Consider the following 13858-nt stretch of genomic DNA (forward strand, 5'->3'; position numbering starts at 1 on the left):
TCCACTAGATCACAATAAGGTGATTAAGCTGAGCACGTTATTTGATTCTGGTTGGTTCACATAAAATGACTGGCTTGATCATGATCCACTAGATCACGTTAAATTCTGAATGTGAACCTAGCTACTGACTCAAAAAGGTGTGAGGCGGCAAGGACTACACTGTTTAGGCGAAGCACCTGGTGGAGTTGGAGGCCATCGAGACGGAATTCAGGTGCAATTAACGAAACTGATCTGTCATACCCTCTGGCTCATGAGTTCATTGCATAAATAACAATCAGTATGGCATGCTATCTTCAGCATTTGAATTCAAGACAGGATCTCAGAAAACATACTTCCATAATTAATCATGGTACAATGAAGAAGTAAACTCTAATGTAATGTAATGTAACTGGTTGGGACTTTATTTGGTATAACACTCCATCTTTATGTCAGCTGTAGACATTAATGTGCTACATTCATTTTTAGGCTAGTATTCTATAATTCCAAAATTCAAAACCGGTACGGTATACATTCGTAATTTAACGATTTTTACATTCTACGTGCGATTTTTAAGACATACAATTAGGGCTATAATAACTACGCATATAATTTAATACAGTAATGACTTGTTTAAAATAAAATTTTTCGGCTTCTGCCTTGACCATTTTCGGGTAATATGTTTAAGTTCTGATCTCGACACCGTAATGTTTTTATGGTTAAAATTATGGAATTATATTGGTTTTTTTGCGGATTATTAAGGTTCAGGGCCTCAATAGCAAGTGAATTAATGTCAATGAAACATGATTGATACATATGCTTCATTGATTTTTATGATGACCACAGCGAGTTTGAATAAAAGAATAAAGCAGCACTTGCACTATTATGGCAATCGTGCCGCAAATCGTTGATGAGTGCCAATAATAAAGCCTCTACTTTGACAGACAGTTGAAAAGTTTGTCAACATTAATATGAATTAAACTGGTTTTGGAGAAGTAAAGAAGAAGTAAATAAATACGTCGAGACATTTAACGCCAATAGTTTTCGATAATACTTGCGAAGTGATGATTTCACTGCATGTCATTTTACCTGTCACTCATTCTTAAATGGTATAAACACACTTATTGGCATATATCTAATATGTTAACTGACACTATTATTACATACGGTAATTAACACCTATCAACTTATTTATATTATATCAACTATTAAATTCGTTAACAATGTTTATATTAAATGTAAACGTCAACATATACCATAACTAAAGCAGATATCATCAATCAACTGACAATGTCTTAAAACCTATATATTGTATATTCCATCACAAAGTCACCGTGTCACACTATTATTACATACGGTAATCAACACCTATCAACTTATCTATAGTATATCAACTATTAAATTGGTTAACAAAATGTTTGTATTAAATGTAAACGTCAACATATAACTAAAGCAGATATCATCAATCAACTGGCAATGTCTTAAAACCTATATATTGTATATTCCATCAAAAAGTCACCGTGTTGTCTCATCGAATTGCAGAAACGAATGAAAATTTAAATATGTTATAGATTTAAGCATGATGATGCTAAGAGTTTATAGAATGGTATGCACTTTAGTAGCCAGAAAAAAATATTTTCTCATTCTACAGTGTTCGAATGAAATGGTAATTGTTTAATGTTACAACTGTTTCAAATGCAACAAGGGAACCTTTTTGCATGTTGTTAGATTAGAACGAGAAAATATATTATCAAGTCAAATAATAAACGCATTATCCATTTCAAATTCTGTCATTTGTCATTAAATTGTCGGTGCTGCGTAGGCCTAATTTCTTGCTGAACAGCAATTGATAGCTTAGATAGGATAGCTAAATTATTTTTAATTTATTGAAAATTTAAAGTGCTCTTTAAAAAGGAGACAATAGGTACATGGAGATAAATGAAGGATAGTTAGTATGCCCATGTTTCATATTACTGTATGATTTTAATGGTTACATGAGACGAATGTTGGAGATGGTTGAATGTTATACTGCCTTTAATAACACCTAAAGACACGCTAACAGTACATCTAGTTTTGAGACAAAGCATGTTTTTAATACCGGTAATCATTACATTTCTGAATGTTAAGATTGAACCCCCATATATCTAGATTAGTAGTATTTTTGTTTATATTCTTACCAGTGAGTTTATTCCTCTCATCCTATACATTTATGGAATCACTCAATGTTAGCAAAATAATATATTTTTGATTTCCTTAATTATATACAACTGTAGTTACATTATTTCTCAGTCCTTTATAATCTTGTAAGTGCCCCTTATTTTGTTTTTATCTGACAGTTTCTTTGCATGGTCCCTTTGGTACATCAGTTGAATAACTTCAAATTTCATGATTGGAATGGATTAGATTCGATAGGATTTATAATGTTTTGACACCAAATATAACTTACGGAAATCAGAGTTATTATTTGTGGGGCTTTTATTCTGGTGATTGGGCATTAAAAAAACCAGAACACAATACCCTACTCTTTTCTAAAAACTGTACTGCGTTCTCAACGTGCATATAGACCATATTGCACATGGTACTAACAGCTTAGACTCTTTCAAAAGGTATGTTTTTTATGCTTGTATTTCAGCCTTCCAAATGAATTAAAAAGGGAACAGCTGATGGAATAGAAAAAGGTACCGAAGGTAAACAAGATTCGACGGTCAACACGTACAGTTGCTACCAACAGTTTAGCAGACAAAGCTTCGTTGCTCTCTATAATGATGATGAGTTAACCTAAATTACATACAAATTTCTACTTGCTTCCGCCTACATTAGCTTTAATTTCATCTGGTATAGGCTGACGTGAATTTGTGTAAGCCTATAATGACTACGGTATATTATACTTAACATAATCATAAAAAAAACTTTCAGTTTTTTATTATGATTTTAATATTACACTCGCCTTGCAAGCCTTCAAGAAATATTGTTATACTATACTTCCTTGCTGAATTCAAAATGATGGCTTAGATAGGCTGGATATATTAATTGAACTGAAAATTGAATTTATGTATTGAAAAAGAGACAATAGACACTATATACGAAGGTTAGATGGAAAAGGACCATGCTTCAAGCGGCAGAGTATCCTACTACAGCATGATTTTACTGGTACTCAAGACGAATGTTGAATGTTAAAGGTTATATTGCCTTTAGTAACATCTGAAGACATCCTAACAGTGCCTCTAGTTTTGTGACAAAACATGTCTTTAACTGCTCTTTTAAATTCGTTAAGTCTAAACCAATAAATTGTTGGATTTGCAAGAGAGTTAATCATAATCAAGCAATGACTCAGATAAAATATCATCAACATTTTATAAATATTTATGTTTTCATTAAAATTAATGGAAATAAAGGTCAGGCTAACTATTCCCCACGTCAAAATAAACACACCCACTATGATACTAAATGTTCTTAACAATCTTCTGGATTCTTTAAATTGATGTGTCGATAGGGGGACCGTCATTCTGTGATTATGAATACTTTTGTATATTATTATATATATAACCGTGTTCAATATGATATATAGTAATATAATTATTGAAACAATGGCATTGAAGAGGTTCTTGGCATATGTGACTAGAATTAAAACAAGACCTGTCTGGCTTACTGTCATGATGAGGACTGCTATTGTACAAGATTTCCAATTGACAATAAGATGATATCTCATCGGTGCCCACACAAGTGCGATGTAGCGATCAATAGCTATACAAGCAATTGAACAAACTGATATCAAAAGCGATGCGTTTAGTATTTGAATCACTACCCACACATAATTACCGTTTAGTAACCAAAATACATAGTAAAATATGATAAACGATGCATTTATAGCGTCAGTTAAAGCCAACAAACTAATAAAGACGTTTCGTTTTTTCCGGAGCCTCTTGGTGGCAATAATCAAAACAATAACAAATGTGTTTGCAAGAAATGTCAGTGCACAGAATACGCAGAGGGTCGGTATTGCGTACAAGAAGAAAGGCTCTGTACTGAGAACTTCAAAGAGTTCATCTTTCAACGAGCTCTCATGTCCTGCATCCGAATGATTAAATTCCATGTTGATCTATTTATTTTCAAACTTAACCAATACTGGTACAGAAAGAAATAAATTATAGATAAGCTTTTAACTATAAATCAATCTGTTCACAACACATTGATAAGTGAATGATGAAGATTTTTAACTGTCAAAGTCATTATGCAACTGAAGTACTAATATTTTCAGCGGCCTGTAAAACTGATATATTCTGTATGAATTTCACCAAACAACGTCACCGTGACAACATTATATTGATTTACAAAAGTTAATTGGAATAATGTTAGTTATAAAGGGAATCATAATGATAGAATTTAAAATGGCATGCATCTTTAATTCGCGCGAGAAGAATACTTTCTCATTCTAATTTGTAAGTAATACTTCTATAAGTCTTTTCTTATGGGCGTCATATGCATCAACAATGTATATTGAAAACAATAATTATGAAATTCATGACTAATTTCTCAAAACGTATGTCTAATGTTACACAAAAAAGTCTAATTGTGGAAAACATGAATCTAATTTCTCATAACGTAGCCTAATTTCTCTAAATATCAGGTAAAAATTATACAAACGTTAAGTATAAATTGTACAAATATAATGTGCAAGTTGTTAAAAATTAAGTCTAATTTCTTCCGCGTATTTGCAATTTGTCAAAAACAACCTTTCTTAAAAATTTGCTGTAAAACAGAGAATCTGAAAGTTCAGCTTCGCAAAGCATAATGGACATGTTCCGGAGCCCCAGGCTTTAGCCAGTGAGGGCACATAGCCGTTACGCCACTGCATACTGGATACTCTGCTGCTCCTTGAATTGTTCTAACGTAATTTTAATAATGAATTCCTACATGCGTTGCTTTTTCAGATTGACCTCGTCCATTATTTTGTATATTCTTGTTATTGTAAAATTATAGTTTACGATATTTTAATAGACATAAATAGGAACTCACAATATGCCAATAATGGCAAGAGATTTAAAATGATGGTGCTACGATATATTTCTTCCAGACGCGTCTGGACGGTAAAACGGCACAAATATTTTGTCCTTACTGTTTGGTGGCGGGTCCAGGTATTTACAGGAAATGGGAGGAAGAAAGAAGGGAGCTCCTGTATAAATAACATAAGTCTTAATGCCTGCTTTGGAGAACCGTCTCCTGCCTTTTCACCCTCTCATCTTTTGAGAGACTTAAAAGCAAATTATTTTCATAAATGACACCCTGCCCCCACCCATCACCCCTAAAGAAGAAAAAAGCTGCTGACTATTTACCCAACATCTGTGCACTTTTTTATACATGCATAATATGCTGTGATAGATGTGTTATATTAAATTAATAATAATATTATTATGGATATATTTCTTATTCTCAAGTACTGACTTATTTTAGTGATTAACATGGTCGCTTTATAATATATTTTAAATTCTGTGCTGCTCCTTTCGCTGTACTGTACTAACGTAATTTGAATAATAATTCTCACATGCGTTGATATTGTAGCGTGTAAAGTCCTCGTCCAACAAATGTGTAGACTCGTGTTATTGTAAAATTATTTTTTAACGATATTTTAATGGACATATAGGAACTCAAATATAGTAAGACATTTAAAAGAATGGTGCCACTATATATTTCTTCCAGAGCAGTGCACGGGTCTGGACGGTAAATCGGCACAAACATTTTGTCCTTACTCAAATTATTATATGATGAATATAAATAATAATAATTATTATTATTAGCACCATTATCATCATCAATAATGTCAACGATGGATTTATTACACGATGTTAAGTTTTGGTTAGGGTCCTTTTCCCACAGTATCAAAGTATCAAATTATATGTTTTGAATGCTCTTTTTTACATGTCCTGATTTTTATTGCTTGTGTTGTTAATTACTTGGCCTAAGTTTAAAATTTAATTTTTTTTTATATTTGTACACTCCAATGGGAAGCAAATTTCCAATTGTTGATGTAGATGATTGAGGAATTGAATACTAATTAATTGCATGTGTAAAATGGTGATTTAAAAAGGAGGTAGAACATACTAGTAAAGTGGTATTTCCAGAAAAACATTAAATAAAAGAAAGAAAAGGTCATGCTCTGAGGCTACACTATAGTGTTGAGAATGTGTATGGAATTATCTCTGTCTAAATACAGTTTGATTCAGGGGTAGCACCAGGATTTGCCCGACGGGGGCCGAGGTCCCCGATAGGGGGATGTTCCCGACGAGAACAAGGTAATAACAATAATACAGGCCTATTAAAAATGAGTTTATTTACATTTTGATGCCAAATTGGCGTTCCATACAATATCGCCAAACGTCAAGTGGCGCAGTGTAAAACTAAAGTGACGCAGTGCGAACTCAAATGCGTGTGCCGCCACTTTAGTTTTGAACCGTACCCAGCACGCATTTGAGTTTGCACTGCGCCACTTTAGTTTTGCACTGTGCCACCTAAGTTTTGCACTGCACCACTTTAGTTTTGCACTGCGCCACTTGAGTTTTGCACTGCACTTGACTTTTGCACTGCGCAACTTGTAAATTGTCCTTTTGGCGTTCCCTACAAGTGCGATGTAGCGATCGATAGCAACACAAGCAACTGAACAAACTGATATCAAAAGCGATGATCGCCAACCCGTAGCGTCAGTCAAAGCTAGTATAAACGTTTTGTCTCTTACGGAGCCTCTTAGTGACAAATATGTTTGTAAGAAATGACATGATCCACAGAATGCGTAGAGTGTCGGCAGTGCGTACAAAAAGAAAGGTTCCGTATTCAAAACATCAGTAACTTCATCTATCCATGAGCTTTCATTTTTTGCTTCCGAATTCCTAGATTCCATGTTGATATTTTGATATCAAAATAATTGTATTATAGACCTACGTGTACAAGTGCAAAACATTGTTACTGACTTTATAGGTCTTCTCAAAACAATCGTATCATAAAAACGTTTATTCGATATTGAGTTAATGAGGGAATATTGGAGATTCAATTTCGAAATACTAATACGAAATCAGCTGAATTTTTTCATTACTCCATGGTAAGCCGAGAAGTAAAAAAACAACATATGACGAGGTGTACAACACCTATTTTTAAACACATGTAATTAGAGCAAAATGACTGATGGCTATCGCAGTATGTTCTCTTTTTGTATTCTTTGTATGTACGTACGCCTAATCGAAACTGCAAACTGACACAATCACCACATATTCAACCCCTTTCAACGTATTTACAATACATCAAATATTAAACTGCCTAATCTAATGTTTATTAACTGTAAAAATCAATATCTAACTGCATCATCAATTTACTGTCAACGCCTGTGAAAGCTAGATATTGTACTTATTGCATAGGCCTACATCAAACGTCAACACATCAACGTATCTACAACAGATCGAATGTTAAATTGGATATGAGTGTTCATAGCTAATTTTAAAATTCAACCAAAACTAAAAACCTATACCATCAATCAACTGTCAACGCCTTAAAAACCTGTGTTTTGTATATTCAAGTAACGCGTCACTGTGGTATCATTGTATATTTTAAGTTACAGAACAGCGTTTAAATTGCAAATTTATATCATCAGGCTATAATACATTTAAGGAGGATAGGCATAGGCCTATACTAAGAATTTTGGATGATATACATCTTCAATTGGTACCCCGAAAAGTATTTCCTCCATATTTGTAAATAAAAAAAAAATTACTTCCATGTACATATCTTGTAACAAACGAACAGATGTTATCATCGAAAAGATGAATTGCGGCCGATACTGTCACATAAAACCAAAAATACGTGTCTAAAAATTAATAAGGAAACAGAATAGGAAAACGAACGAGAAGAGTTGAGTTGAGATGTGAGTGCGTGTTGACCTTCTATTGCAGATGTAAATCATGTCCGATTGTTCTATAGTCGGGATGCCAAAGAAATACTGTATACTCTATTCGCCTACTGTAAAAGAGTAGGTTTCACTATAAAAAGTGCCTACAGATGTCACTCATATATTAATATTTTTCGAATGAACATTTTATTCTAAAAGAGTCAGTTTTATTCTTAAAATAGTAAAATATTAGTGAAATTGACCATGAATAAAATGAAATTTCACTCAGTTTCTCCATTTTTTCCTCCATGGTTTCTCTAAATACTCTACTACAGTGATCATTTAACATAATAAATTAAACCGAAAGGTCAACTGATTAATCTCAGATAAGATAGTATAATACATACTCCAAGTATCAAAATGCACGCCATCGTTTCGGGATTCAATATTTTGACATTAAATATGTCATCATATCAATGATGACATAATTAATGTCGAAATTTTGAATCCCGAATATGATGACATAATTTATGTCGAAATATTGAATCCCGAACCGATGGCGTGCATTTCGATACTTGGAGTATTGTACTATCTTAATTAATTAAGGTTCAAGTAAATTACATGCAACAATACAATATAACTTCTATCCCCTTCCCATACATGCATTCTTAAATATTATCTGCTATTGGCTTATGTGAACCTGTGTGCTTATAATGACTAGGCTTATATACTTCCTTGCTGAATAGCAAACCAAATGATGACTCAGATAAGCTAAATTAAATTAACTTAATTGAATTATTATACATGAAAAAGGAACAATAGATAGATAAAATATGAAGGATAGTTGTAACATGCCTGTGTTTGAAGCGGTAGTATGCTACAGGACTATGTTATCGGTTACTTAAGACGCATGTTCATGTTATGTTACATGGTGCCTTTAGTTTTGAGAAAAAAACATATCTTTAACTGCTTTTTTGAATTCGGTAAGTCGAAACCAATAAATTATTGGATTTGCAAGAGAGTTAATCATATTCAAGCAGTTATTTACATAATTTATCATCATCATTTCATAAACATACATGTTTTTATAAAAATTATTGAAAATGCAGGTCAGCAGACTAATTATTCCCCAAGTCAAAATAAACACTCCCGCTATAATACTAAATGTTTTAAACAATCTTTCAGACTCTTCAACTTGATGTGTCGATATGGGGATGGTCATCCGGTGCTTATGAATACTCTTGTAAATTGCTATATACAGAGTCGTGTTCAGTGCTATATACAGTAACATAATTACTGAAGAAATGATCATGGAGAGCTTTAAATATATTATAAATAACACAAGCCCCGTATGGCTTACTACTACAATGATGACGACGAGTGTGCAAGATTTCCAAGTGACAATAAGATGATACCTCATCGGTGCCCACACAAGTGCAATGTAGCGGTCGATAGCAATACAAGCAATTGAACAAATGGATATCAAAAGTGATGAGTTTAGTGTTATAATTACCAACCACATATAATTACTCTTTAGTAACAAACATACGTAAGCAAATACGATAAACGATGCATTTGTAGCGTCAGTTAAAGCCAACAAACTAATAAAGACGTTTCGTTTTTTCCGGAGCCTCTTGGTGGCAATAATCAAAACAATAACAAATGTGTTTGCAAGAAATGTCAGTGCACAGAATACGCAGAGGGTCGGTATTGCATAGAGAAAGAAAGGCTCTGTAGTGAAAACCTCAAAAAATTCATCTATCCACGAGCTCTCATTCTGTACATCCGTCTTATTAACCATGTTGATATCCTGATTTTCTAATGTAGGCCTAATCAGTAGGTGTACTGGTACGGAAAATAATTATAGGCTCTGAATATAAAGCAATCTTGTCACAAAACTTCGATGAGTGAATAATGAAGATTCTTTGGAAGACAATAAAAATGCACTTAATTGAGTCAATAATAATTAAATTGATTTTATTAAGCTTGGATAAGATGACGAAGTATTCAAAACCTTCTGTTAATATTTTAAGTAAATGACTGATGCTTTGTCCTCACTATACGTCCTCTTATCTGTCACATGTTTCTAAATGTACATACTCCGGTGGCATAGGCTACATCTAATATCTTAACTGACACGGTCACTACGTATTCAGCCACTGTCAACTTATTTATCGTACATCAACTAATAAATTAATAATGACCATATTTGGAAGAACTTCATCTAGTCTTTAGTAATAATAACCATATTAACTGTCAAAGTCATATATGAAATTAACATCCGGGATAGATGATTATTTATCAAAAAAGTATACGTAGTTGTTTTTGAAGGTTAGCTTAAAATGATGACCATATTTGGAAGAACTTCATCTAGTCTTTAGTAATAATGACCATATTAACAGTCAAATTCATACTGTATATAAAATTAACATCCGGGATAGATGATTTTTTTTTTACGATTGTTATTATATTACAAGTAATTTTGAATATAATTTTAGTGTGTTCTTTTTCTTCTTACAGATTCAGAAGTGAAAAGTCAAGTACATATTTGTATTTACCAATTCCTGAATCATTCAAAATAAAGACCTAGGAATGTTGTTACGATTATGATTTAATTTGTTTAATCATATATACTTTTATATCAGAATATTAAAATATATGTATTTGTACATTCCATTTAAACTATAATATTTGACAATTTATGTATTTTTTAAATAAATATGATCATCAGATTGATGACTCAAAGTTAATGGTGACATGAAGTAGGTGAACGCACTTGAACACCTTCACTGCCTGCCATGACCTGCTAAAAAAAGCTAGTCACCTATATTTAGCATCTGACCTACTTCTTTCTGTGCATTGTAATAGGCCTTTTTCACGCTGCGGTAGACATCTTCGATCGATGACAAACAGTGCTGAGCAGCGAAGCGTAACCAATAGAAATAACATAGCGTTTCGACCATACAGTATTTTCGGAGGTCATGTTACTTTAAAAAATCATAAATTCTTAACGGAGGGCCGTGTCAACATAATTTTTTCATTAAAATGTTCGCAAAGGATATATCTACGTAATGAATAAAAAAAATTGAAAATTTGTTTAGTCTGTCAAAACTTAACTGGAAAATGGAAGACACATTGCCATTATTTCATTGTTCGACCGAATATCATTTAGCGTGACGGCCATATTTTCGGAGGTCATATTACTTACAGAGTCATAACTCCTTAACGGAGGTCGTATCGACATAATTTTTTCTTTAAAATGTTCGCAAAGAATATATCCAAGTACTGTATGAGTGACAAAAACAAATATAAAATTTGTTTAGTCTGTCAAAACTTAATTGAAATAATAGCAACATGCTCTGTACAAAATAAGTTTTCTACTTTCTAGTTAATTTTTGACGGACAAAACAAATTTTCATTTTTTTTAAATCATACAGTACGTAGATGTATCCTTTACGAACTTTTTAAAGAAAAAAATATGTTGACACGACCCTCCGTTAAGGATATATGATTTTTTGAGTAACATGAGCTCCGAAAATATGGCCGAAACGCCATGTTATTTCGGTTGGTTACGCTTCACTGCTCATCATTGTTTGTCATCGATCGAAGATGTCTACCGCAGCGTGTGAAAAAGGCCTATGCTTCACATTCCTGAAGGAGGCGTACAAAGAATATGCCTTCTCACCCTCATGAGCACCGTGGGAAAGTTTCTTTCCGATTCTGGTACAGGAGGCCTCGAAGTAGTCAATTTTTCTAGCTTTAGAAGGAAGCCCGCCCCGAAGACTGAAACTGTGGAATGGCTATTAACATGTCTTTAAAATTAATTATATATTAAAACTGCATTTTATTATGTATTTTATAAACATCACAATATGTATAAAAAATGGAAATAAAACAAACAAGAAAATACAAACCTTGTGCTGCTTCACCTCAAGAGTACCATGGGAATCTAGTTTGTGGGAAATTAAATTATAGCGCAACTATGGAATAGGACTAGAAAGAGTCATTTTGTCGGGCTTAAGAATATAAAAGAAGCCTGAAATAGATCATTAAAATGTACGGTGTTAAATTATAAATATATTGAATATTTTATGTGGAAAATAAATATGAAAATACTGTACTATATATTTCCTTCATTTTCATTCATCATATATCATTCAGTATGTTCATTTATCAAATTATAAACATGATCAGAACATTCAAGATAAATGGAAACGTAACGGACAAGAAAACAAATGTATGAAAAAATAATCTATTTATTTTATAAATCTCCATTCAATTTATGCATTAGTAACATATATATCGCAACGAACGTTAAAAAGAAACTTGTCTCAAACCAAGTCGACTTTGTTACATTTTCGTTGTTTCTGTAAAAAAAAAAAGATAAATAACACCCAGTGACACGTGATATTAATAATCATAGACTATAATATTATAGTACAGTACTACAAATAATTGTTAGTCAACTAATGCTTTAGGTAAGTTCTGTGTTTATAAAAATTAGCTTAGCTCCCTTGCACCGACGCGTCGGCGCGCCATACACCGCGACCGCAATGCATAACGAAAATAGCGCGACCGAAATGAAGGTGCGACCGAAATGATCGGATACCCGATTGTTTACCTCGGGAACTGACGTCACGAGGCTAAAATAACGATACGCCATTTGCGTCTCTACCAAACCTATTAGCTAAATGATACGTTCGCTAATAATTACCAGTATCACAATGACTTTTGATACAATATAAATACGTAAATATGACGATATATTTTCAATCATACAAATCTCGAAAAAACTGAAGAATAAATACGTGTGATTTAAAAAAAAATAATGAACGTGGCCTTCCATATAAAATAAAGTACGCCCTCAGTCGGATCAATATTTTTTTTTTATTTTAACAAGCGGAGCGACGGTGGTACCCAAGCGAGGTGAAAGTAAAGTTTGTACAATATTGGGGTACCGTATTTTAATCGCATTTGTATGTACTTAGCCTACTACCTGATCTTTCAATTTTATTTTCAATTCAAAATAAAATCAGCCAAACCTATATAAAGAAAACAACATAGTGTATGTATAATTTTCTATGCCTAAACATTTTTTCATGCAAACTTTTGATATCATTGTGAAAATAAACCTTCATTAAACCAAATATTTTGTATTTGTCTCCTACTCCCCCATCTCAAGTCAGTATAGTGAAATGCAGTTCAATAACCAAGTCTTGAAATATCCGAATATAAAATTTCCGTAGCACTTAATATATTTTCTTAATTGAAAAATACGAATTGCTTAAATACAGGGTACAAGATAGTAACAGCTCTGGAACAAACAGGACTGAAAAATTTACGGGTCGCTTTTTCTTAATTTTCACAATACTTTTGTCGTTAATCTTACAAGTATGTCTGTCTAGGAAAATGTAACCAAATATTTTGATGGAAAAGTAATTTGTTCTGGACTTGACCTATTTATTTGGACTTGGCCAGGCCTGCGATAAAATTCCGTAATCGTTTGTCTATTTCCGTACGTCCGTATTATTTTAAAGCCCCATTCCCGACAAGATTTCAGTTTAAAAAAATATGATTTTTATATATTGTTATAAAGATTTATAAATGTAATACGAAATTGCCAATTTAACTGAATTTAGACATTCCTAAACATGAAAAAAGTGTAAAATAAGACTGAAATTTCATTTTTTGTGTTCCACACAAAAAAATCAATGCGGATGGATTTTTCATGTTTGATTTTGCGATAGGTCTGCGAAGAAACATAGTAGGCGCCGAAAACGTTAGACTATCCAACTACACTGCTAGGCTACTAGGCCTAGCCTTACCTCGAGTTATGTTTCGTTATCACACATAAAAACGGCCGACATATGAAAAAGCACAATTCGTCGGGGAGAAAAAATATTGTATGTATTTTTTACATAATAGTAGACTTTAAAATCGACTAAATAAGCCTTCGAAGCTCGACCACGCCCACTTTACTTTCATCGGGAAAATCTGACACCTCATCGGGGG

The sequence above is a fragment of the Anneissia japonica genome, unplaced genomic scaffold, assembly GCF_011630105.1.
Source record: "Anneissia japonica isolate Jap-2015-1 unplaced genomic scaffold, ASM1163010v1 scaffold241_len727266_cov204, whole genome shotgun sequence".
NCBI classification, from domain to species: domain Eukaryota; kingdom Metazoa; phylum Echinodermata; class Crinoidea; order Comatulida; family Comatulidae; genus Anneissia; species Anneissia japonica.